Below are 226 nucleotides of genomic sequence, written 5' to 3'. Positions count from 1 at the left end.
CGCCATGTCGTGAAGGCGCTGTGTGTTTCGTTGTGAAAGCGAAACTACTTTGTTTGGTCTTCCAAAAGAGGACGATATCGCTTCGTCATGCCTGGTACAACACTGTTCCAGAACACGTCACCCCAAATATTCAGATGTGTGCAGCACATTTTATGGAGGACTGTCTCCTGATCCTGGGAGAGTAGACTACAATGCCGGCTGTTCTCACTCACAGACTGTAAGTACG

Source organism: Sinocyclocheilus grahami, unplaced genomic scaffold (genome assembly GCF_001515645.1).
Source record: "Sinocyclocheilus grahami isolate Dianchi unplaced genomic scaffold, SAMN03320097.WGS_v1.1 scaffold991.1, whole genome shotgun sequence".
Classification (NCBI taxonomy): Eukaryota; Metazoa; Chordata; class Actinopteri; order Cypriniformes; family Cyprinidae; genus Sinocyclocheilus; species Sinocyclocheilus grahami.
Note: the sequence above shows the minus strand (reverse complement) of the source record.